Here is a 27,577-nt window from a genome sequence, read left to right on the forward strand (position 1 = left end):
ATCCTGATTGCCCTCCCATTGGACAAAATTCACAGTGGAAACTACTACAAAAGGAGCAAGTGATAGTAATCCATAATTAGATATGACTGTCTTCAAGGTTAATTAACACTAACTAAGGTTAATTCCAGTATAATTTAAGTAATCAGTTAAAAAAGTTAACATTTAATAGGCTGACAGAAATGAAAATTTGGAGATGTTAAAATGTCTTATTTGCATCAGGATGCAAGAATGAAATTGTCATTTATATACAACGGTCTCTAAGGTAAGAATATCATGAACAGAATTATTATTTAATGATGTTGAAATTTCAGTAAGAAATATGAACAGAAAAAATGGTCATGTTTATGTTGGGCAGAATGTTAGGAACATTCTCATTAAGCACTAAGTTCATTTGATTTCTGCAAGTATTGGAAGAAAGTTTTTTTACCTTAATCTTAGTGCTTGAGTATAATCCCTGAGTTATATGTAATATAATATATATATATATATATATATATATATACACACACTCCATGTACATAATGGTAGCATGACTTTCTTAGTCTCATTTCAATGAACAAACATCCTTTTCTGTATGTTTCAATGTTGAGTATATTTCTTAAAGCAAGACATGATTGGATTCAACAGGGTTTTATGATCTTTTATGAGGCATGCCTTAGTCAAAATGAATTACTTTGCATGCTCATGCTCATATCTTCATTCCTTCATTGTAGTCCATTCATTAATTGACTTTGGGTTTGACCATTGGGACTTCCTTTGGACAATGGTAAAAGAGCAAATGTTACACAAGTAGAGACTTAACAGTGTGTGCATTGGTCTTAAAATATTGTCATAAAACAACTATTTAAAACCCAATCTAATCTACTGGAAGATGAGAGGTCATGAGGAGGACTGACGTACTCCATCTAATATCCAGAAACAAAAGCCAGCTGCAGCTGTGAGTATGATTCTAGGTGAGAAGAATAGAGGAACTACAGAGCTGAGCCCAACCATAATTGCTGATTCTTAGCATCACAAGCAAATAAATGAGTGTTAATTAGTAAATTTTGAAGAGGTTTGTTACACCTCAATAGATAATTTATGTAGACCCACACTTTTCTAACTTAATTTTTATCTTTCACATCAATCGCTCTAGCTAGATAGTCTGACTATATAGCTCATTTCCTTTCCTGGCTCATAGGGAAAATAGATTTAAGGGACATATGTTGTGAAAGAGAGGATATAGTGTGAGACAAAAAGTGTTAGTCATACACTGAGTTAATAAACTTGAGAACATTTCAGGATCAGGTAATGAGTTTAATGGATATTAAACTTCGAGTTCATGGAGCACAAATCCTGTGCATCTTTGACTGTGTCACCTTAGCTAAGAGCCTTTTACTTTAGCTCTACTGAATAAATGATTTTTAAACTCCATTTTCTCCCATTTCCACACTTCTGTTTTATGGAATCACACTGTGTAACCTTACTGATTTCTGTTATGCTTCAAATTTAGTTTTTATTTGTGCAAATTGATTTTGCATACAAATAGTAAACCATATCTGTTTGTGAAATGATAAATTTCAAGTAAATTATCTTAAAACATCCTTTCCTACTTAGATTTTATATCACTGCTTATTGTAGATATATGATCAGACTAAATCAGCAATAATCAGGCAGTGTTTACGATTCATCCAAGCTTAGAACATTAGCACAAGGTTAGTAAGATTAGGTAGCTTTGTGAAGGATTTTTTGCATGATTTATTAAGGAATAAATGTGACTACCTAGAGGCATGACAAAACTCCTGAAAATATTTAAACTATCAAATGAAATTGGCACTGCTTTTCCTTCCCCATCTTTTTCTGCAAGTTCAGTATATTCTCCTGACAACATTGGTAAAAATTAGTCAAAATAAACTAATCCATTTTCTTCAAATAAGAGAAAAAAATCATCTTTATCTTATTTCCTAAGTCTCTGGACTGATTTTCTCTAATAATCTGGCACTCAGTCACTGGCGGTTTGTGATTTGGGAGGAAGAATGACTAGGCTTGGTGTCAGGAGGATTTGATGTAGATTAACTAATTCAACAAATGGTTTTGAATGTCTGTTATATCTTGGCACTGCTCTATATTCCAGAGACACAGGACTGCATGAAATGGGAAAAGACTCTTATCTTTTAGAATTTATATTATAATTACATTTCAAATAATAGTCTTATAGTTGCCACATAGAAGGCAGGATTAATAATCCCAAACCCAAAATTGGTTCAGATACTGAAACTGATGATCTCCCCACACACCAAGAGATACAAAAAATTATTCACATGTTGAGACTTTCTGGTTAAAGCAGAGCAGGTATCTAATTTGGCAGAAAACTGCCAGTTTGACTGAAGAGAGGAGAGTGACTAATTTTTATTGCATTTAGGGTATTAAGATGGAGTGAGGGTTCCTCCTCCCACAGGGGACTGACTTTTCATAGTTTCTACTTCTCCAGTGTCTAGGGAAGGATTGTATGGACTTGGTTACCGTATCTGTTTGCTGAGATGAGGAACAAGAAAGGAGAAGGGAGGGATGCAGTCTGAAAGCTATCAGAGATCAAACACAAAAAGTAGGTCAGATCCTATTAAAATTCACTCTTGATATTTGACTGATGACTAAAACCTGTGAGTTTAATTCAGCAGTAGTTGATCTCATTTAATTAAGTCATTATGGTGCTCTGAGAAGCCCACAGTCTGAAGCTGATAAGGAAGGTGACAGTTCTATGCAATGCCTTGCTCAAGACTTCTTAGGATGCCTGTTCACACAGTACCTTGGGGAAGTGAAATGAGTCCTTGGTCATTATCAATAATGTCCAAAACATTAAAAGGATTAAAAAGTAACTGGTCAAGTCTTGAGTTGTGGTTTTGGTATATGCAGAGGTATAAATGACTTTGATTTTTATTGTTGGTATCTGTGAGGATATTCCCAGAGGGATTTTTGCCCTGAAGGGAGTAACTTTGAATAAGGAATTGTTGTGACTGGTTGGACGAGAAAGTAAGTTCATAGGCAATGGCTCAAGAGTCTGGAAAAACATAAATGGGGCCACTTGTTCGCTGGGGCATTTTCTAGTGTTAAGATGATTGCCTGGAGTTTGGCAGCTGTGCTGATCCCCGTTAAGGATGGACAGCAGCCAAACCTCTCCTGACTCTGCCACGTGTAATGGTGACAACATTCAGTCAAATGTACAAACTACCTTTTCTGTTTATGCAGTTGATCCTAAGAGGGTCTTCAGGTGTCCACTGAGTCCAGAGACCTCCTCATTGTAGAGGACATGATTTGAGTCCTTACAGGATTCTAAATATTAGGCCTCTCCTTATGGTTCAGTACCAATAACTCAGAAATGGCAAGTGAAGTCTTAATATTTATCTTTGATTTTTTGCCACCAAAGAAATAAAGAAAAACTTATAATTTCTTATTTTCTAATTCTAGTTCCTATGTCAGAGAGGGGTTATATTGCTAATAAAATGTAAAAAAAAATGCACACATCTAAACTTTAATTACTTATTAGCCCCAATAACTCTTTTAAAACCTTGGCATTCTTCATGTTGCTTCTTTTACCTCTGAATTCACATAGATGAAACTTTCACACAGTTCCCACTATTGATAAATATCTCCAATTATTCATTGTAAAAATATGAGGGCACATGGTCCTCATTCTTACCATGAGTTATATTCTTGCAGAGAAGAAAACCATATTAATTGAGGACTTATGCAAATAATGTCAAGCATTGAGCAAGATGTAGAAAACATGAGCTTAGTGCCATAAAACACCTGTCGTATGAGCAAATATTTGAAATGAGGTTCAGAGAAAGTGAATATTTAGCACAGGATAGCAGCTCCTAAGTGGGAATATCAGCTTTTGAACCTACATTGGAGTAATTCCACTTCACCTCTTCTTTCCTCTACAAAGTGCCACCCTCACTGTCAGTGAATCACCATTTGTTGTGTTGCCAAAAGGTAATAGCTGAAGTTCACTAATAACGTATAGAGCTGTCAAATTTGGAGTTGTATTTTTCCATTATGACTACTCATACTCTGAGTTGAGTCAAGAGATGTAATAAAAATATACCAGATAAGTCAGAAAAGATCCACATTGCAAAAGCAATTGTCTTGTAGTCACAATGTATAAATCCTAGTCTTTCCTACACCACCAGCTTCATGACCTTGTCCAGGTTACTAGATTCCTCTAGCATTTAGGTTTCCAAAGTAACTTCCTGCTTTAAAATTCTAACTTATGTACAATTTACTAGACTTATTGATGATTACTTAGTGAAGTAAGCTTAAAAGCTAACTCAATTGAATATTTTTGAAGAATACTCAAAAACTTGATATTCTTATAAATGGTCAAGTAAACACTATTTTTTTTTAACCACATGGAAAAAATGGCCTGAACATAAGAGATACTTCCAACTCAGATAGCTCCCTATTGTCGAGTTAAGTTCTCTTTGAATCTCTTTGCTATTACAGTATCAGATAAGAAAAAACAGTTCTTTGAAAACAGCAATGCCCCCTAAGAGTGGACCTCCCAAATTTAGAAATAGGCCAGAAACATGCTCTGAAAATTCAGCAAAGTATATATAAAATAGGTGAAATAACTCTGAGCAGTATTTTTTTCAGTGAGAAAACAAAGTAGTGTTGTGTCATATATGTGACTGAAGATAATGAATTAAATGGATATATATATATCCATTTAATTCTAATATATATGTATCAAAAATATTACATATATTAGTATTTTAGGAGGATAGAGGCATAATAATATTAATTCTGATGTTGGAATTACTTTAATTTTAACGTGTAATGTGAAGTAGCATTGTGAGAACAAAAACTTCAATTACTAAAAAGTCAAAAATACCAAACTTTTATACACAATATATGTTTACATACAATTAGTAAAGTCAGTTAATTGTGTTTCTAAGGACTAAAGGGAGTTGAAATCTGCTCACTAATAACACTCGTTATACATATTTGGCACTTAAGTCTTTACGGCAGATAATGATTAAACTTCTATAGTTCTTACAACATTCTTTAAGAGCATTTGAGTTTTGTAATTCGTATTCTATATTAACTAAGGAGTTTTCTCTCATTAATGTGATCTCCCAAGTAGATTTTTCCATTAGCGGTGAGCATGCTGATTAGGTAATGTGAATTTTCCAAACTCCTTGACAGTAACTCTTAGAATAAATAAATACAATAAAACACTTGTTCATCATTCAATAATAACCAATCTTCTAGTGTTTTTCCATTCTTGGGACACAACTAAAAGCACAGTCACCTTCGATTTATGATAACATCCCCAAATTGCACAACTGCCACTGATACTGTCCCAGAAATAATCTGTTGGCTTTCTTCTATGTACACAAATTGACTGTCAAGGCTTAGAGTGAGAATATGAGAAATCTATGGGTTTTTTCCTATATTCTCTGTTCTTCACTTCTTACTCCCAACTTAACATTCTTCCACTATAGGGAAAAGTTGTATGAGTGAGCTTAGGTGTTCATTTTCTAACCTACAAATTAATTAATTTAATGCAATTTGCAGTGACAGGATGGTGGAAATAAACTAATTCTGTAAGACATTCTATGATTCAAATGGTCAGAGCTGTTTAACTTCACTTGAATTTTATCTATCAGAACCAAAGCACCGTCTCAATTAGTTGAACTTGAAAAAGGACTGTCACTATGACAAGTTGGGTGGGTAAAGCAGCAATTCAATAGCAATTGTCTTCTAAGAGAAAGGTATAAAATATTTGATTAGGTAGATTAGTCATTGTTTAAACTAGATATGTAATTGTGTAATCTTTACTTATTTGTGGTTATTTGTCTACTACAGAGGGAAAGAAATCTAATTACATTTTAATGCAATATTTACATATATATCTGCATTAAGACCAGATGAAGTGTGATTCTAATGAAATAACAATCTTCCTGACACCCTGATAATGAAATGAACCAATATTGATTGACTTTTGATACACAAATCTATTGTTGACACATACTGATGATGTTATGTTAAATTGTAAGTCAGTTTTTTATTACTATATACTGAGAAATAATGTGCTTATCTGAGGCTGTTTTGAATTCATCATTAAAGATATTCTATTCTATATTTGAATCAAGACAAAATTCTCATAGCTTTAATAAGACAAAACTTAACTTGGGAAAATAATCAGGCAAAAAATATGTACTAAGATGACATCTACATCAGTAGTAGTATGCTCATAAAATAGTCAATTAAAATATAATTCTTTTAATGATACTTTTAAATTGTGATGTAATTAGCATAGGATGATATTAATTTTAGGTACATAGCACAATGAGTTGGTATTTTTAGATATGTAGGTATATTTAGATTTTTAGATCATTTAGGTGAAATGATCACCACAATAAGCCTAGTTAACACCCATCCATGCTAAAATAAGCATTCTTGTTATTGAAATCAAGCAAAATGCTTGCTGTTTGAGGAGATTTTTTTATGTTAAATTTTAGAGTTTTCTGTTTCTGTGTCCACTGTTGCTAATGCCACCAATAGCATAGCCATTTTAATATATAAGAGAATGTTCATCATCCATTTAAATTATGAAGATATCCCTTCTGGGGATTAAACATGATATTTTTGATGCTGGAGAGATCATAGGGCATGTGTGCACAAACACACATCTATCAAATGTTTCAACTTTATTGTTATCAAATAAGATTTATAATTTTGATCCCTACCCACAAGGCTGATTCTGCACATAATAGTCTTCCAGTTCCCTGACTCTTCTCACACCATCTCTGACTCCACCCTATCTACCTATGAGCCTTAACTCATCCGTCATCCTCACACTCTTGGGAACTGAAGTAAAGAGATGATGTTTTAAAAGTAGAATTTGGAGTACTACTTATTTGGAGATAGCAAAGAAAGGACAGTGAAAGTGTGATGATATGTTGGTAAGCGACCTGAGACCGGCCCAAACTGTGGCAGAACTAGTGATGCTGACAAGGAAGAACACCTGAGAGAGGCTGAGGAGGCCTGGACAGTAATGAATTGTGCATTACTGATATAATGTGTAGGTGGGGTAAGAACAATTATTTCTATATTAGTAATAATAATAATAACATCACTAAGTTGGGTTGGTGCTTACTATTTGTCAAACACTATGCTAAGCAACATAATTGTATTATGTCATTCAAACCTCACAAAGCACCTGGAAGGTAGTGTCACCCAGCAGAGACCATGAGTTTAGGACCCACATTACCTGGATCTGATTCCAGCTTCACCACTTACTACATATGTAACCTTCAGCTATTGTTTAATCCCTTCTTACCTCAATTTTCTCATCTGTTAATCTTTAGCCTACCTCATAAATTTGTAATGAAGTTTGCATGACTTAATATACAGTTAATTAAGTGTTACAGAATAAAATCTCACTAAGACAACAAAAATAATTGAGCACCAAATGTGTGTCCCATACAATTCTAAGCACTTCAAGATGTCATTAAGCCAGTGGAAACTTAGATTCCTGACCATGTAGATTGCACTCAATGAGGGAAACATTTGGTGTGCTCACTATCATGACTGCTGCTGTCACTAATTCAATCACATGAGGAGACTGGGGCTTTGAGTTACTCTGAAGCACCAAAATGAGTCTTCTGCAGATGAGAGAGTTTTGGAACAGTGAGAGTATTGAATGGCCATGGTAGAAATAGGAAAGATACCACACTAGAGATATGAGGAATTTGTACCCAATTAAGGGTGGAGACTACGAATATATTCTAAGATATTTAAAATGGTCTTCGTGTCTACATGATTTTTTCAGTCAGTTCAGCCAAAACCTTGCAACTATCCCTGACTCCTAATTGTCACTCACATTTCACATCTAATCCATCAACAAATTCTGTCAGTTGTGAAATTAAAACACAGGCATACCATGTTTTATTGCACTTCAATTTATTGTGATTTACAAATATTGTGTCCGTTCTTTCAAATTGAAGGTTTGTGGCAACCCTGCATTGAGCAACTCTATCAGCACCATTTTTCCAATAGTGTTTGCTCACTATGTGTCCTCATGTCACATTTTGGTAATTCTTGCAGCATTTCAAAGGTTTTCTTCATTACATATGTTATGGTGATCTGTGATCAGTGATATTTGATGTTCCTCTTGGAGCCTGAAGATAGGATTGAATTGCTGCAATCAGATGATAACCTTTAATGGATGAGGAGTTTCTTCTTATGGATGAGCAGAGAAAGTAGCTTCTTGAGATAGAAACTACTCCCAGTGAAGACGCTCTGAAGATTGTTGAAATGAGAACAAATGGTTTACAGTATTACATACACTTCTTGATAACAGAGCTGCAGGGTATGAGAAGATTGACTTCAATTTTAAAAGAAATTCTACTGCAGGTAAAATGCTATCAAACAGCATGACATGCTGTAGAGAAACTGTTCATCAGAGGAAGAGGCAATCCATGCCACAAACCTCCTTGTTGTTTTATTTTAAGAGCTTTCCACAGCCACTCCAAGCTTCAGCAACCATCCCTCTGATATGAGTCAGCCGCCATCAACACCAAGGCAAGTCCCTCTGTCAGCACAAAGATTTCAGCTTGCTGAAAGTACAGATAATACTTAGCATTTGTCAGCAATAAAGTATTTTTTACTGAAGGCATGTGCTTTGTTGTTCTTAGATATAATGCTATTGCACACTCAACAGACTACATACAGTACAGTGTATACATAAATTTTATATGCATTGGAAAACCAAAAAACTCACTTGACTCTCTTTATTGTGATATTCCTTTAAGGTGGAGGTCTGGACCCAAATCTGCAGTATTTCTGAGGTTTGCCTGTATGTCTACAATTTGACCATGTTTTATAATTTCTACAGCCACCAGCTGACCCAAGTTCATAATGACTCTCCTGTATGTCTCTGTAACAGCCTTTCACTCCTGTTCTCTGGCCACATTCTCTAAACAGATGGGAGTCATATCACTTCTCCACCCAACGGTGGGTTACTGTTCTAACCCACTTCACTCACTCTGCTCTTTTCTTCAAACACAGTAAGACTACTCCTACCTCTGGCCTGGCCACTTGCCAGAAACATCCTCATTAGGGAGCCTTGCATCTCCATCCGTCACTGCACTCAGCTGTCAGCTCAAATACCACTTTGCTTTCCTTGATTACAACATAAAAGTGGCACACACACCACTGAAATTCCTTGCCTTCTGTTTTTTATTTGACAGTTATTTCAGTCCTTTACTTACTTACTTAGCTGTTTCTTTGTAAATTGCCATCTCTTTCTATTAGAATATAGTCTCCGTCAAAGCAGGGCCTGTGTTTTCTTCAGTACCATTTCCTTTCCTTAACACCAGCGTTTAGAAGATACTCAATAAAAACATTAAGAAAGAATGAATGGATGAATGGACACCTGAGGGAATAAGTGAGTGCATTTTTCTTCAGCAGTACTCAGTTTGCTAAGTGTGGGAGTACAGAAGTAGACTGAGCTGGAGTTTGCTGGGTTTTGTTCATTTTCTTTTCTTTTTGTTTTTGTTTTCAAATTTATACAAAAGAAGGCCAAGAAACTTGGGATTGGTGTTGAGGATATTGGTAAATTGAAGAGATAAGTCGTTGGCTCTAAGTTAGTAAAACTGAAGACAGGCTGAGATCGATACCTTTTAGGAAATAGATGAGCCTCCTCATGATTGAAGATTCTGTCATAGGAAAGCACTGAGAGTTTGACAGGCAGGAAACTGTGTGCAGAATAAGGTGAAGAAAAGTGTTCTTATTAACACATGTGCAGCATGGAATGGAAATGGTTCCTGTGTAGCTGATGTTCAAAATTCTAAACCTTTTGCTCCAAGAGTTGTCTAAATGTAAAAACATTATTTCTATAAATGAAGTCTCTTGGATTAAGTCATGTGTCAGAAATGCTAATTGATTATTTTTAATGGATAGGTAACACATGTCTCACTGAATATAGGAGGAAGTTGGTGACTGATGCCTGAGTTTCCCTAGCTCTGTGGAGGGCTCTACATGTTCCCATTGATCGTAGACTTTTAGTAGATTGTGGACTATTAACTAATGTGCTCCAGGTCTGAGTACAGAATCTAACACCATGATGGCCAGCAGTCATCTGCTGCTATTTGAATTAAATTAAAATTCATTTTGATTAATACTAATGAATTAAAAATCCTGTTCCTCAGTCCAGCTAGCTACATTTTAAATGCTCAGAAGCTGCATGGGACTAGTGGCTACCATATTGGGCAGGATAGTAGACTAGTAAGGTTGTTCATTTGCATGACAATTAGTGAATTATCTCTTACAAAAGGTAGTAGTTGCATTCTTGAATGAATTGATAGTTTTAATGATAAGGTATGGTAATAATTAGGAGTATTGAAGACCTTTGGAAATCCACATGGACAGCTATAGTCCTCGGGAATCCACTAACTAATGAATTAAGAAAATTGTTGGCTAGTTTCTCTCAATGAAAAGAGAGATATACTTGTACTTGAGCATTTCATAGTAGAAATGGGACTTAGCCAACAAGGCCGTGTGCATCAATGTTAATTGAACAGCATTTGTAACTTTTGAAATCTTCAGAAAGGTTTGAAATAAAATAAGATATTAAAAGAATGTATCAAATAATAATATGTTCCAAGATCAACATTATGAGACATAGATGAATTCACTACAAGGGTGATGATGTCCAACAAGAACAATTTGGGTCACAGGAATATTAATTGATCTACATATAACCAAATACATTGGTTCTGAGATTGTCCACTTATACCTCAATTTCCACTGTATTTCTATTCCTGGCAGACACTTCAGACATATACCAAATAAACAACCTACTTGTTATATTTGATTGGTAATGTAATTAGGGAGCAGTTGGCCAATAAAGAGACAGTATATGAGAAAAGGAAGGGTCACAGGGTCAGTGACTAGAGACCTCGGGGAAGAACCACTGCTGGAGAACATCCAGAAGACATAATTGAGGGTGTACCACCTACCTAGGTAGCCACATTCCTTTATTGTGGGGAAGCAACCAACACCTCCTATATGCAGACTGACAAGCTAGGTTTCATTAGGGAAGACTTCATTGGCCAGTACAAATAATTAAATAATAGGATGCTAATTGATCATTCATAATGCACCACTAGGATTTATATACCCTGGACTGGGGAGGAAGAGTGGCCTTCATGGCTCCAGCAGTCCTGTATCTCCATATGCCCTCCACGAACTAGAAGCACAAGGAAGCAGAACTTTGAAACTGCTGAATGTAGGAGGAAGAGTTGGCATTGTTTTCTCCCACCCATATATGTTTAAGAATGAACTTCTGAGTCTCACCAAATTGATATTTGTTGCTCTTGCAGGGCCTGTTAAGAATGCTAATGACAAGTGATACCTGAGAGCATCCTACAGGCTTACACTGCCCAAAATGGAGCCATTAACCTCTATCACTGCTGAGCATGTGGAAGGTGGCTAGTCCAAACTGAGATGTGCTCTAACAGTGAGATACATACCAGAATCTAGATATACAGCATGATAGCAGTATGTAAAATGTCTCATTTATAACTTATATTGGTTATTTGTTAACATGTTAATGTCTTAGATATGCAGGCATGTTGTATTCTAATTCAATCAATTATTTATTTCTAAATTTGACCTATAACCAGTGCCTCTAATTTGGTCAATGATTTATTTTCTATCCCCTTTGACCAATGCCTACCATAATCTGTCTCACTACAAAATATACAGTTGAGTGTATTACTGTTGGTTGATTTAAAAATGCCCAGCAGGTATTACTACATGGTGTGCTGAGTTCTAACTAAAATATAAATGATTTTCCTTTTTACCAATGACATTATTTTGATAGGAAATAATACAGTAAGTGCTTTTAGATAAAAACTGGGTGGGAAATTAACTGCTAATATATAAGGTTCCACCTCCTGGAACAGAAATTCTGGGGTAGTGCCTCACAGTCTGTGCAGTAACCATCTTCCAGTTTTCTCTGATTCCCACCAGCCTTTGAGAACTTCTGCTCCCAAAGTAATTTGAAATCATTTCTCCTGGGGGAATCATAGCAACCTTTTGAAAATGACTAGATAATTTCATAATTGTTTCACCAGAGTTTTCTATCTTAGGAGAGTTTCCTTTCAACAAAATTACAAACAAGCCAATATGGGAAGGAGAGGTTAAGGAAATGATATTCCTAAATAAAGCTCTCCTACCACTTATGAGCATTTTATTGTGTGTCTTTCAGTAGATCATGGGAGGACTAAGGAGGCCACTGCAATTGGGCTCAGTGGCAATGTGAGACATTCTAGAAATCTGAGAATAGGAATGTATCAGGATTGTTCTTTAAATTCTCTTCTTCATCTGGCCCTGTGTTAGAGGTATTTATGGGTGGTGTAGGTATTACTGCCCTAAATTTTTAAGAGGAAGATGTTTTATAACTTTATCATCAAAGGGGTAGTGTTTCTAATTGGAAAGGAGATATTGGGTAATCAAACTTCTAATATTCCCCTGAAAACCCATTGTTTGGAAATTACTACATCACAATAATATAAAAATGAGGTGTCTTTAAGACGATCAGCTCTTGTTAAGCTGATTGTGCCTAGATGTTTCCTGTTGTGACTGTCATCAGAAACTCTCACATACAGCAATGCTTCTAAAACTGTAATGTTCCTCTAAATTACCCAAGGAATTTGTTGAAATGCAGATTTTGACATTTTAGGCCTGAGTTTCTGCATGCCTAGCAAACTCCTAGCTAATGCTGGTCCTTGGACTGCAGCATTTTGTATAGTAAAGCACCTCTACACCGGACCTTGGGAATCTAAATCTTCTTTTTTTTTTAGCAAGGCACATTAAAGCTTGAGAAATCTAAAGCAATGATCTATAGTGACCCACAACTCTGGTTGTACTTTATAATAACTTAGAAAGTTTGAATAAAATCTAAGTCCTTGGTCCTAGTCTGGAACAAATAAATGAGGAATTGTGGAATGTAACACAAGTAACAGAATATTTTCAAAAGTTCCCCTGTGTGTTAGGCAAAATAACAGCCCCTCAAAGATGTCGAAGTCCTAATCCTCAGAACCTGCAATGACCTCACATGGAGAAACTGACTTTGCAGATGTGATTCATGTTAAAAGGATCTTGAAACAGGAGTTTATCCTGGATTATCCAGGTGGGCCCAAAGTAATCACGTGAGTTCTTAGAAGCCGAAAATATTTCCCAGCCGTGGTCAAAGAGACATGAAGACAGAAGGGAAAGATGTATAGGAGAAGGGCCCCACCCACCCGGGCCCCACCCACCCTCCCTTGATGGCTTGAAAAGAGTGGATGGATGGGGCCATCAGTCAAGGAATGAAGGTGGCCTCTAGAAGCTGCAAAAGGCAAGGAAATGGACTCTCTTTTAAAGTCTCCAGAAAAGAATTCAGCTCTGCTACACTCTGATTTTATTCCTGTGGGATGCAGACTTCTAGCTTACAGAAATGTAAAGTGGTAAATTTCAAGACACTATGTCTGCTGTAATTTGATACAACAGAAATAGGAAACCAATACACCAGATGATATTAATATGTACTCTAGAAGCCTACAGGGAGAGCCAGCAGATGGTTTCTGGAGTACCCTGTTCTTTGAAGGGTTCCTTAAGTCTGAGTGCTCAGCTTCCAAGAATTTCCTGACCAGACTGTCCACTCAGGTCAGTGTTTGCCATACAAAGATCTCTGAAGGACTGAGGACACATAGCCTTGTTAGTTTCAATTTTCTTAACGTTGAAATAGATCACTCACAGGTGTTTATGTGTGTGAGTATACACACATGGATACACATGTGCATTTTTGTTTACACACCTGTGTATATAAAATGTACATATTCCTATGTTCTTAAAAATATCCAGGTTTATTCAAAGTAACATCTTTAGACTTAGGTGTAAACAGCGAAATATGTCAACATCTAAAATAAGTCACTGTAGTATGCAGTCAGTTAAATGATACCAGATAAATAATTTGGATGTGATCAATCAGAATATTTTGATTGTTCCTAGAAGTTGCAAGGCAAAAGGCATCATAACTTAAGTATATAATAAACATCTCAAACCTAATATGCCTAAATGTATTATAACTTATCCTTTTATCACTCAGGACAAAACTTTGGCATCACCTTGACATCCCTTATCCCTCACAACTCACATCTCTTCCCTCAGCAAATCCCAATAGCTCTGTTTTCAAAAATGCTTCCGGGGTATGACTGATGAATCACACTCATAGTAACATCATGGGCATTTTGGACCTGGTCTTCACCGGAAGTATACAGCAGTTGCCCCTTCTTCACCCCTTGTCAGTCTATTCTCTTCATTACAGCCAAGGAGGTTCCATGAGGGTTCCAGTCAGACCATGCCCCTCTGCACATGGCTCCAGTGGCTCATCATCAAGCCAGTCCTTCCTCTGACTCACCAAAGCCTCTCAAGGTCAGGAGTCCTGAAAAGTACCTCAGTTCAATTCTCCCTTCACTCTCCTCTTATTCCACTCCAGTCAGGCTGGCCTTCACTCTTCCTGAGACACACAGATCAGATGCCTGTGTTGGGGTTTCTGTACTTGTTCCCTCTGCCTTTAATGGCCTTCTGTGTTTATTGCATACATGACTCTCTTACTCACATTTTCCAAACATTTATCCAATGTGGACTTTTTTTCTGCCTTACCCAAAATCTTCAAATCTATTCCCCTTTTTTGCTTTATTTTTTTGTTTTTAGTTCTACTCCGGCTTATGTTATTAATTATTCTCTTCTGTATTGCTGATTCCCACAGTGGAATGCAAGTTCCATGAAAGCAATGGCTATTGTCTGCCTTCTTTCCTGCAGAAACCTCAGCAGCTGGAGCAGTGATTTATCCACTCACTGGACACATTTGATAAATATTTGCAGAATGAATGAAATAATAATAATGCCTCTGAAGAAATAATCAATATTGACATTATTTAGCATCAGATACTATATTGAATGCATTACATACTCAATCTCATTTATTCCTTCCAACAGACCTATGAGATAGATACTAATACTGGACTTACTACAGAGGCCAAGGGCACAATGTAACATAAAAGTGGTCACAAGGACATTTCAGTGATCAAAAACTGAGTCTTCTGACACCAGAACTTTTGTCCCCTAACTTGCACTTATCTAAGGACTCTCTGAAGCTTTTGCTGATTTATAAACTGGAAGATTTTTATATAATTATTAGGACATCATCCTATAGGACTGCATCCATTAGTCCTATAGGCAAGCTGGTAGAGTTTAAAGTTTTTTACAACTATGATATATTTACTTGATCTTAGAACCAACATTAAAGCAAAATCTTTCTTTCAAAAGAACAGAACTCAACCAAGTTCAGATTTGTCTCTCAGGAAAAGTTGTTATGTCAGCATTTCCCCACAGAGGAGCTCAGAATCTGTGTCTTGAGACAAAAGGAGCACAGGGCACAGTGATGGCCTTCATGGTTCATGGGGTATCTTAGCCAACTTACAAAGAAGAATTGAAAGAAATACATCTGTTTCTAGATTGGATCAAAATCATATTGACTCATTTTATAATTTAAAAACATGCCAGAATTGATAAAGTATAGTGCAGTAAAGGAACTATATTATCCAAGGACTTCATATCCTTGTAAATCACTTTTATTTTCAGATTTTTGTTTCCCAGGATATGTGAGCAGGATTTGTCTCCTGAAGAATAAAGTAGCTTCTGTTACTTGGAAATAGAGCTCAATGTTATTTAGATATAATATCATTCTATTTCAAAGGGAATTGTGCACTTGTGATTCATCTCCTCTGCCTTGGCTGCTGTCTGTGACAGGAGAAGTACTAACATTAGTTGTGCAGGAGAAGAAAAATTGGTGGAAAATGGAAGCGTGATTTAAAATTGACTGAGGTAGATTTCACCCGGCCCTGAGTCCTTCTGAGTTCCACACTTTATTGATAACTGATTACCTCAACCAGTCACAAAACTGAAGCTAACTAAATAGTAGTTACGCTTTATTTTATTATCCCTTTACTGATATTACTCAAGAAGCCATTTTCTTATGATAGTAACCTGAAGTAGAATTTTATTCAAATAATCAATTAAGCACCAAGATAAAATTAGAATTTTAGGTCAATTCCATAGACTGTAGCATAGAAACTATTAAGCAATTTGAGCCCAGTAACATATGAACAATATTCCTTTAATTGTGAATATAGAAACAGTTCTATTTTCAAGTGCATCTTGAAAATATTTCATAATTTTATGTTGGAATCATAGAACCTCCTGTTTTCCAGGTTGACTGATCTTTCCTGTAAGACAAAAGAATTAAATAATCTAATGTATTGTATTCTCATGAACATAAATTTAAAATCCCATCAGGATTAATGAGAAAAATTGCAGCTTTTGATGAGATACCAATTAAGCAACCAATAACTGTTTTTTGAAAATGTACTCTGTGTTTGGACTATCTCAGGACTAGAAGCAGTTGAAAGTATAAAGCCTATTCTTTAAATAAGACATTCTTTTAAAAAATATCCAGCTATAAAATAAAACATGGACAATGTTGTTACAAGAGCAGGTGTCTAATCTGGCAAAGATTTTGATTCCAATATTTATAGAGAGGGGACTACTAGTTTAAATGTGAATTTGCTTTTGTGTGTACTGTTGAATTTTGGCAGAAGAAAAGAAAATGGATCATAAGAGAATGACTGGATTTGTATCATGATGGGCAATTAAGTCAAAGAGCAGATATCATACAGAAGCTTCCAGGAGATTAATGAATAAATTATTAATATGTGCCCCAGGCTGTTATTGCAAATGTTTACTACATGATAAAGTCTCTGGGTTATAGTTTTAATTTTCTTATGTAGATACAAATAATAACATAAATTCACATGCTATGTTGCTAATTCTAGCTTTATGTTAACTTTTTTCCCACTCAACTCTATGTTGTGATATTTTCAAATGTACAAGTTAAATTTTTCTTTAAGTTATGACAGCATTTAAATATGAAATGGCAGCCTTCTGTGGATTTGTACCAGTAAGGGCATGTGAGGACAGAGACAGAAATATATGAATAGCAAAATGTTAATTCCAAATAAAATAACCATGTGAAGCATTGTGGACATTGATCCAATAAAGAATAGTAACACAATGTTTAGAAAATATTTAAGGGAAAACATACTTTTGTTAACTTGTATGTGTGCATACATTTTAAATGACATTAGATTTAAAGATCTATCTTATGTTTGTTGCCATTATTATCTAAACTTGACAGGATTATGGAATTTATGAGTCTGAATTAAGAGGCCAGGTCTCATAAGAGAATACAATTTAATTTACCTTCATTTTTCATACTTATAGTAAAAAGTCATATGCTGAATTAAGATTTGTCAATCTTGCAATAAGTAACTACTTCAAAATAACCTAAAAGAATTTGAAAATGAATCTTGTTATCCCTGCAAGTTTAAAGAAAATTGCAACCTGAGAAAACCTACACAAAGTTGCCCTCTAGGTAGAAAATATAAACTTGCACAAACACAAATGGCTTTGAGATTTAATGCTCAACTACACCTACAACCACAAATGGAATTCAGAGGAAGATTATTCTTATTGGAGTAATTTGAAATTACTTGAAGAAGAAAACCTTAAGAAACTTGTATATAAAATGAGATTAAATTGGAGAAAGGTATGAAGAAATAAAATGATTTTTCATAATTATGGAAAGAATACTATCAAGTTGATGCAAATAATTACTGCTGTTATTAAAATTGTGCTTTCCTTAGTGCAAGTCATAAAGAAATTAAATATTAACATGAAAATGATAGCTGAAATATCTACAAGCACACATGTATCTCATAGTTCTTTTATTTCTAGATTAACAGTACAATTATTTTAACCTGTCTCAATTGTCTCCATAAACGAAATCTCTAAAGAGAGAGAAGATTCTTATGCATACAGATCAGTGGTCCTAAAAGATTGATCTTTTGATTCAATGGAATTATATGCCCCAATAATTACTGTGGCTCTTGCAGTTGACTCTACACTGTACCTAGATTAGCAAAGCATCAAGCATAGCAAGGATGTTTCTGAAGAAGACAAAGGTGGAGGAATAGCATGCCACAGCGGGAGTAAAGTTATAGTTTTATGTATCAGTGAGATACTGGCATCTGGAGAAGCAAACATATCACTGTAATAGCTCAGGAACAGACCATGTGCATTTTGAACTCTGATTTCGGCATGGTTTATTGGTGATAAAACACAGGGACTAATCACTAAAGAGAATTGAAAACACTGCTTTATCTCTGGGATAAGTGCTATGAAATCTCTGTATTCTAGGACTCACAATCATCTCTGAATGGAGAGTAAATAGCTGACATCAGCACTGTACTGGTACTTGCTCAGCAGCTACACCTTCTGAAGGAATAAAACAACTTGGATTTGTAGCAATTACCAATTTCTGTGGTGTAAATATTTCCATGACCAATTTTAAGCCACCAGTGTGAGGACACCGAATGGGGAGTGACAAGAGCTGTGTGCAATCTGCCAGGGCAACAAAAACCAATGCAGGAAGACTGCCTCCAGTACACTGCTGGGAGATAGTCACTCTTCCAGAAGGAAATAAAGGTGAATCTATTTCTCTTTATTGGGTGGGGGATCATGCTTAAGACACAAAGAACACTGATAATAAAGAAAACACTCACATTAAATTCTTCCCTTGACAAAAAAACATTTTAAAGATGGTAGAATAAAAAAACTAGAAATTTGGAGAAGGCATTTGCATCTCAGAAAAATGACAAAATAACACAGGGTTTATTCCGCCAAAGCAAAATACATAAACAACCCAATAGAAAAATAAATGGATAAAGACATAGAAAAAGGAAACACACATGGTCAGTAAACTTAAGATTTGGAAATACATAATTAGCTTTAACATGTATATTCTCTATGACTGAGAAATTCCTAAATGTATGCTCTGGGAAAACTCTTGCACATTTAGAAATATGTATAAGAATGATTTTAATATCATTGTTCATACTGACAAAAAGCAAAAAAGCAAACAACATAAATGCTCTTAGTAACATGATGCTGAAAGGGAGAATACAGCCTTGGAAGAGTCTACACAGACAGAGGCAAACACTTTTTGCAAAGTTCAAAAAAATAAAAAACGATCAAAGTTTTATATATACACATACACGTGGAGAAAGAGAATATATGATAACGGAAGCAAGAAAATAAGAAATGCCTGGTGGTGCTCACTTTTGTGTGTGGGGCTGCAAGGGAAAGAAACAGGAGATGCAATGGGAAGAGGATAAGACAGGTAAATGTATGTTATTGGCAGCATTAAAACTACTGTATGTGTGGTTACCTGATGACTATCATAGTTTAATAGATGAATAACAGAAGCTAGAAAGAAGAGGGAAGAATGGTTGGAGGCAGAAAGGAAGAGTGGGAAGGAGGGAGAGAGGAAGGAAAGAAAAAAAGATAACAGAGATACAGTAACAGATACAGACTAATGAAGACTAATAAGAATTGTTATATTATGTGTGAGCTTGGAGAATGTTTCGGATAAGATTAACATTTAGACTGGTGATACTTAAGCAAGGAGATTGCCCTCCTTAATGTGGGTAGGCCTCATCTACTCAGAGGAAGGTCTGAATAGAACAAAAATCCTGGTCTCCCAGAGCAAGAAGGACTTCTCCAGCTGCTTGCCTTCCTACTTCATCTGTTCCCCTGGCTCTCCTGGGTCTCAAGCCTGCCAGCTCACATTGCAGATTTTGGACTTCCCAGCCTCCAGAATTGCATAAACCAATTCCTTATAATAAATCTCTTTATAATCTCCCATTTGTTCTGTTCCCTTGGGGAACCCTGACCAATACATGAGCGTACTAACAGTCACTAACCAGTGATTATAATTAATCTGACTCTGAGGACTGTGTCTAAGGTGAGGGGAGAGAGAGAGAGAGTCAAAGGCACAGGCAGAAAGAAACTGCCCCTCAAATAAGGACAATTCATTTAGACAAGAGAAGAAAAAAGGGACTGAATCAGCAAACCCAAATGGGGCAAAATCTTTTATTATACAATCTAACTGTATCTATTACTGCTTTAAAGAGCTCAGGTCTTCAGCAGCACATATATATATATATATATATATATTTATTTCTAAGGGATCCTGTTCAGATTTGTAATACCCTTCAAATATGAGGGGGCACTCTAAAATGGACTCTTCAAGCTTTCTATTCAATGTGTCATGCTTTAATCTTTAGGCATTGCTATGTATCATGCAGGAGATGAAATTTTGCATTTTACATTCACATAACAAACTTATGAATATGCTTGCAGTTGTGTTCCCCATTTCTTCACAAAAAGAAGTTTCTGAATTATATCTTTAATAAAGAAGTTTCCATTGTTGACTTGTAAATGCTACCTTTATAAGTAATTAATGGAAATTTGAAAAATAATATATAAAGTACAATGTTCAATTTAAAAACCTTATTGAGTATATGATTTATATCTTATCAGTTACTGATTTTCCAAACTTTATTTTAATTCAGTAAGCACTATAATTACATTAGTATTTATTTTAATTTCTTCAGGTACTCAACATATGAATAATATTCCTGGACTAAGTAACTCAGCAAATGAAATTTATGACATATCTTCACTTCTCTGTTCATTAATTCATCCAAAAATTACACCTGTCATCATTAGATTTTTATGCCAGGTTTCAGGAAAATAAGCAGGAAGTAATATCTAGTCTGTTTTCAGTGCAGAGTCAATTTCTACTCAATGTAAAGCTAAAATAACCCTCTTCAACTGAACAGATCTATTCGATACAAATCAAAACAATAGTCCTAACCAATGGTAAATATTTTATATTAATAATAAGCTTGGGATACAAGGAGCCAAAAGCAAAATATGAATATTGTGGGCTCTTGTTTACTGCTATTTATTCTTCAGAAACTCAGACCTAATATTTAAGTCATATATAATTATTGAATTACATTGCCCAAAAATCATTGAAGAACATAGGTTATTAATTACTGTGCAAGGATGGTGATGCATTTTTCCATATAAATTTAGTTTGGGTTTTTGCATCTGTAAAGAAAAAAAACATCTTTTTGCGTCACACTTTCTGATAATCATTCAAACAGAAAATTTGCCTCTAAATCTAATTTAAAATTTTTGCAGAAGAATACGAATTTGAAGACTGAGTGTTGAAGATTGAGCAGAGGTTTTGGAAATGATAATAACATTAAAAAGGATGGTTATAGAGAGCATCTTAACATTTATAAATCTATGAATAATAATAAGGCATTCTACTAAGTATTTTACATATATCAACTTATTCAGTCCTTGAGCAACCCAAAGGATTAGGTCTTTCATTTTTTTTAATTTAAAAATATGGGAATTGAAGCAGAGGACAGACATGTAACTGACTTAATATCATATAACCAAATAAACATTAAATAAACCGAAGTCAACAGTGACTGTTATGTGTCAAGAAGAGCATGTTCACTCCCACCACTGATGTTAAAAGATCATCAGGGGTTTTAAATATGGTTTTACAGTTGACATGCCTTTTAAAACTCTATGAATTACATTTTATATTTTTGTTTCTTTTTCACATGACAATGTGGTTTGCCTCTCCAAATTCAGTTCTATTCAAAGAAAACTTGAGGGAAATGCTATGGCAAATATATTTTATTATTTTATTCTTATGTATATTTTTCAGACTAAAAGCACTTGCTTTGCCACTTGACATGTACCCATCACATTCACTGTGGGACTGAGACATGTCCCTTTCCCAGGTTCTCTGAATCTGAAGGCAAGCTGCATAGATTTGTTGGGAGGTATATCATATGTTTCTGAATAGAATGTTTCCTAATCAAATTCCAATTTTATGTTTTTCTTTTAATATTTTGTTCTTTAACATTTTCAAAACTGAAAACTATTGTCTTGACCTTAAATTTGAAAGTGTTTAGGGACAAGTTCCTATCTTATTCATCTCTACCCCTAGTGTCTAGAACTGGATTATCACATGTGCTCAATATTTTTTAAATACATGCAAACACCAAATAATGAACAAAGCAAGATTAACTTACATAGCCATATGTCTATTAAGTATTCTTAAAATGACCCACATTCATGGTTCACAGTGATACTGGCCTTCAAATTGACATAGTAAACACCAGGGTATTTTTGTGAATGGTATTGAACCTTAACACATATGTGTAGTACACAGACTTTTATGAAAAGTACTTGTTACTTTATAACTAATAGCATTCATCAAAGTAAATGGTTTTAAAATAACTTTCTCTGGTTTCTATTTCCTTCATAGTTTTTTCTCTCTAAGCAAATGAGGACAGCCTTTAAATCTTCATACTGTAATTAGGAAAATTAGAACTTCATTCTTTATGCAAATAAAAATTTGAATCTACTATAGACTACCATTAATGTTAAAGCACTATTTTCCCCTTTCTCCTAAAGATTATACTCAAATACTTCATTATAATATTGAAACTGCATTATGAGCACCTCAGAAAAATTGTTTTTAATGTCAGATATGTTTTATACTTATCTAATTCCTTTATATAACTCACCTTCATACATCAACATCACCATTTCTTTACGTTTTTATTTAGTTGAAGCTCTCGGCTTTTCTCAGTTGAATGGTGATGTTGTATGATTTGACATTTCTGAAACCCAGCTGTGAAGACAGAAACAAATGAAAACTGCTCCACTTGTTGGCTAAAGTACAGACACAGAGATAAATGGCACAGAACAGGAAGCCCAGATACAGACCTACACAGACCTAGTCAATTGGTTTTGACAAAAATATGCAAAAGAAATTTAAAATGTCATGGAGAAAAGATGCTCTTTCATCAGTAGTGCTGAAACAATTGGATAAATATTGAATCTGAATAATGAGGATTGACTGTGTGTGTGTATACACACACATGTATGTACATGTGTATATATAAATATGTGTATATACATAATTGCCAAGAAAATATGCACAAGGTAAACACATCATAATGGCAAATAATTCAAGGAAATTCATAGACCTCTATGAATTTCTTGCTCTTGATTCCTTGTTAAAATTATTGGAGTTTAAATTTTAACCAATATTCTTTGTTGTTGTTTTGGTTTCCTCTGTCAACAATGCTATTCACAAACCAGCATTTCACCTTGTAAATTCTTAATGATTCTTTACAATGCAGAATAGCACCCATTCCATGAAGCTTTCTCTCACTATTCCAGACAGTTTGTTATAGCATCCTTGGGATCACTATAGGACTTTGCTCTCTCTCTTGAAACTTACATGATGCCCTAAATATTTGGGTGTACATAGAAAACCTCAAGGAAAGGGATTATGTTACTTTGAATTTGATTTTCTAGTACACAGCATAGTGCCAAATCACAGTATAAATTTAAGAGATATTTCCTAAGAAAAGTGCAGGTACTTCCTTATCTAACAAGGCACTGAAGAAATTAAAGATGCTGCCTCTCTTCCTTGAATTCAGTATTGTACAGGCTACAGAAATATGATTTGATTTGGCATAGAAAAAAATACTGGAGGAAATCCTTGGATCAAAAAAAGCAGATTGGCCCCAATATTTTTGGGAACATTCAGTAAATAGTGGTGAGAAATGGTGACATCTACAAAGGACAGGCTGGAGGGAAGCCCTGGTGTGCTGTATGGTCTCCCACACATATTCCTAGATAAATGAGTGCACAAACTATCACCACGCTGAGCAAAAATACCACAGTGATATTACAGGGTTAATTCCAGACTGTGGGGAATTGGTAGGATATATCGCAGGCAACTGGGTCAATGGGAATCAGATTGCATTAGATACAGTAAAAGAAGTGGTCCCTGGGTACTTTCCCTAACCCCCTCTCATAGACTTGAAAGCTAGAAAATTACAAGATGCCAGAATTTGAAGAAAATAAAATCCAGGTAGAGGTAGTAGAGGGTTCATACGGTGGAAAGATTGGGCAGATTGTAACATCAGAAGCAATCCTGCCTCTGCTCTGGCTTTTTCTAAATTTATCTGATGAAGAACAGATAAGGGCCTGAACTGTGCCTTCTACTTTCAAAAGATACATTTGCAACCCACAATGTAGCAGTCTGGGTCTAATCAGAAGATGAGAAATCACACAGTGATTTAAAATGGAAGTTTAGTATAAATAATAATTAAGCAATGATAGGAGAGTAAGTATAAAGGAGAGTCTTCTGAAGGTTACACTCAGGCTGAGAAAATTTAACCAAAGAAAGACAAACCTGCAAAAAAGTGTCAGATCTAACTGGAGAAGTTGTGGTCACGGCCCACTGCATGGCAGAGTTCTCTAGATGAGCGAGCCAGAGCTGGTCTACAGGTGCCAGGCAAGAAGGAACAGCCCTTTGGAATGGAGCAAAAGTAGGTTGGTAGGTGGGCACACAGAGGGGCTCTAGTGCATAGAGGAATTGGGACATATGTGCTGTACTGCCAACATGAGCATGTGTCCTTATTTGTGGGGCTGCAGGAGAAAAATTCCCAGGGCACTGGTGAGCCATGCTTGCTAAGCTATGCAGAGGCCAGCACAGAGTGAGTTGGTAACACTGTAGACACAAGGCCTGGAGTGCAGTGCCCAAGGTAGAAGGTGCTGAGAATGACTTGGAGGGTGCCTGTGAGCTGAGACTGATGAGTGTGTGTGCCTGGGATGCTGCTGCAGGTGCTGCAGGAATCAGGAGCTACAGGGCTGCCCTCTGCAGGAACCCAGCACACATCTGTTTATGGCTTGGACTGGGGTCGTTCTGGGTCACCAAGGGGATTAAAATTAGGTGGCCAGCTTTGTGGATGGCAACACTGCAGGCCCCCCAGCATGCATGCCCAGGGACCCGATAAGAGCAGCAGCCCAGGACATAGGACTCAGCTGCCTGAGGCATCAGGCTCCACTGGTGCTGATGAGGGCTCACTGGAGGCTGTCTGGAGAAAGCTCAGGGCAGCCAGAAGCTAGAGAGGGTCCCACCGTCCAGGTGTTTAGCACTGGAATAGACATTAGAATCTGAATAGGTGATAAAATCACACAGTAACAGCTAATAAAGCCTGACCACAACACTATGTGCTGCAAGATTCCATTTATAGAAAGTCAAAATAACTTGTCAGACTCTGTGGGATGAAATGCATGCATGTGCTGGAAAATGTAAAACATAGGAAGAAAATTAGTACCATAAGAGTAAAAGTAGGGATTCTATTTAGAGTTAAATGTGGATAGCCACAGGGAAAAGTTCATTATGGAGCACCTGGGTACTGGCAGTGTCCTGACTGGGTTTGTGTTCTGTGGCATTTGGTCTGTGATGAATTAGTTTGTGGTACATTATGCTTACCCATATGTTAAAATGTAAAATCCTGAGTGCCTAGAACATGGTTGTCATTTAATTTATTGACTGCTTTCACTGCAGTGTCATGGCAAATTACAATAACTTTTAAACCAGTTATTGAATAATCAGCCACACTGATTCTTATTGTTTTGTTTTTATATGTCCTTGTTTTTGTAAGAAGAAACATTTCATCATTATGTATATATAAAATATAAATAAATATTAGTGGTGGTTTTAAATCCTGCCACCTAACTTGTTGACACTCCTCTATCACGGGGCAAAGTCTAATGCTTTCCTCTCTGATATGAGCTGGCATGACTAACTTGCTTTGAACAAAGAGAAAGTAGTGGAGCGACACTGTGCGACTTGTGAGGCCAATCAGAAAAGTCTGTGCACTGTATGCTGAGTTCTCTGCTTTGCAGCACTCAGGCTGAGATTTTCCAGCCATCAGATGAGAAGCTCACCTGCCCTGAATGTGCCGGGTGGTGTGAGAACTATGCAGAGACAGAGAGAGACACCCACTTTGGAGTCCCAACTATTCCGGCCACTAGCTATTTGTCTCCCTTCGTTGGAATCAGACTACAGAATGAGGCAGCCTTGTCTGCCAGAAAAGACCCCAGGCCAAGCACTAACTGATTGTAGCCTCATGAGAACCCTGAGTGAGGACTGCCTAGTCAGACAGGGAAGCAAAATAAATAATAATTATTCTAAGCCATTGTTTTGGGGGTAGTTTGTTACACAGCATAGAAAACTGGATCAACATTCATTTAAAAATTTATAATTGTAAATATATATTATTACTATATAATTATATAATTGAGCCAACACACTGTTAATGTACTTCAAAAAATGCACACACCTGTATTTTCACACTTGAAAGAATATTCTTATAAACTGCTCTGAAATTGTGTTTCACTCAATAGTACATTATGCACACACACACACACAGACACACACACACATACTTAACTCATGTTGCAGGAAGTGCAATTGAAAGATCCCCACCCATAATATATTTGAAGGCTCCTTGGAATTGTTTCACAAGGGAAGTCTCAATGCCAGACACAACTGTAAGAACAGTGGACTCCATCCCACTTATCTATAAACTTCTACACTTGAGCTGAAAGAGGAGAAATGTTATGAAAATTAATAATGGAATGAAACTGATATTATACCATGTTTAATTTAATACTTAAATACATAGACTATTTATTCATATTTAGGTGTAACCAGAAAAACTGTGGGGTCTGTTACTTTCCAGAGACAGTTATTTGGTACAGAAGATATTTTACAATATTTCTCCTTTTAATTTCAATTAATTCAATACATTGGTGTATATACCCATCCACACCTATATATTAAAGATGTGTGTCATAATTCAGTAGCTGCTTAATACTATACTTAACAGATATACTATTAATTTGTTTACTAATGCCATTATGATGGTCATTTTCTGTTATTCTCAATCTTTGCTATTAAAAATTAGGAAGCTTGTATCATTTTCATGCTGCCACATTTTGTATGACAGTATCTGTACCCATAAGCCCTTAAGAATGAGAAGTATTATCAATTGTCACTTAAGAATTATCAGTTGAGTAAAACCTTTTCAATCTAATGGGTTAAGAAGTTTTATCTCTTTGTTGTAATTTAAACATTATTAGTGATTTTAAACTACAGAACAGTTACCAAAGGGAAAGGGACAGGGAAGGATGGGTGGGAAGGGAGGAATAAGGGGGAAAATGAGAGATTACAATTAGTACACATAATGTAGCGGCAGGGGACATGGGAAAAGCAGTATATAACGAGAAGACAAGTAATGATTCTGTAGCATCTTACTACGCAGATGAACAGTGACTGTAATGGGGTATGTGGGGGGGACTTGATAATAGGGGGAGTCTAGTAACCATAATGCTGTTCAAGTAATTGTAATTGTACATTAATGATATCAAAAAATAATAATAATAATATCATAATATATAACATATAATAATTGCATGTATTGACCTGTTTGTTTAAATTGCCTGTGTAATAATCTGTAAGCTCTTTTTTAATTTAAATGAATTGATCTCAAGAACACACTTATGTTGCAAATAGTCCAGTTTATCTTTGGTATTAATTTTTCTTTATTGTGAGTTTTTATAATGTCACATCTGTCACCTTGCTGATTTCTGCCCTTGGTAGAAGTATTTTTTCTAC

The sequence above is a fragment of the Manis pentadactyla genome, chromosome 8 (assembly GCF_030020395.1).
Source record: "Manis pentadactyla isolate mManPen7 chromosome 8, mManPen7.hap1, whole genome shotgun sequence".
NCBI lineage: Eukaryota > Metazoa > Chordata > Mammalia > Pholidota > Manidae > Manis > Manis pentadactyla.